General features: G+C 40.0%; 1 protein-coding gene and 1 long non-coding RNA gene across 4 annotated transcripts in view; one reads left to right on the plus strand and one right to left on the minus strand.

Moving 5' to 3' along the window:
- LOC107681974 (ATP-dependent 6-phosphofructokinase, muscle type-like) overlaps nucleotides 1-483 on the plus strand; it is a 17,591-nt gene that overhangs the window by 4,305 nt on the left and 12,803 nt on the right. The gene's annotated exons all lie outside the window — the stretch shown is intronic.
- The window catches only part of LOC107681976 (uncharacterized), a 6,695-nt gene that overhangs the window by 4,019 nt on the left and 2,193 nt on the right, over nucleotides 1-483 (minus strand). The window lies entirely within an intron of this gene.

The following is a 483-nucleotide window of genomic DNA, read 5'->3' on the forward strand; positions in this document are numbered from 1 at the left end:
CACCAACAGCTTGTAACACTCCAAAGAGAAAGGAAAAATTGAAATCGCATCATATGACCCCTTTAAGATTTAGAATTTACTATGACAACAGGCCCCCCATCAAAAGTGTCCTCACTCTTTTTTTTCTTGTTTTTTCTCCTTTTTTGATACTGTTTTAGATGTAAACAGATTTAAATCGTCTTTAGTCTTGAGTCGTTCACGAACTGCATACACAATATACACAGTATACTGCATAATGCATACTGCATATACTGCATACTGCATGTTCCTGTGGCTCAGTGGTAGAGCATTGCGTTAGCAGCGCAAAAGGTCGTCGATTCCCAGGGAACACACATACTGGTAAAAAATGTATAGCCTGAATGCACTGAAAGTCGCTTATGATAAAAGCGTCTGCTAAATGCATGAATTATTAAATTATTGGGGAAGTCGTGGCCTAATGGTTAGAGAGTCGGACTCGTAACCCAAAGGTTGCGGGTTCGAGTC

This window comes from Sinocyclocheilus anshuiensis, unplaced genomic scaffold (genome assembly GCF_001515605.1).
Source record: "Sinocyclocheilus anshuiensis isolate Anshui unplaced genomic scaffold, SAMN03320099.WGS_v1.1 scaffold2090, whole genome shotgun sequence".
NCBI lineage: Eukaryota > Metazoa > Chordata > Actinopteri > Cypriniformes > Cyprinidae > Sinocyclocheilus > Sinocyclocheilus anshuiensis.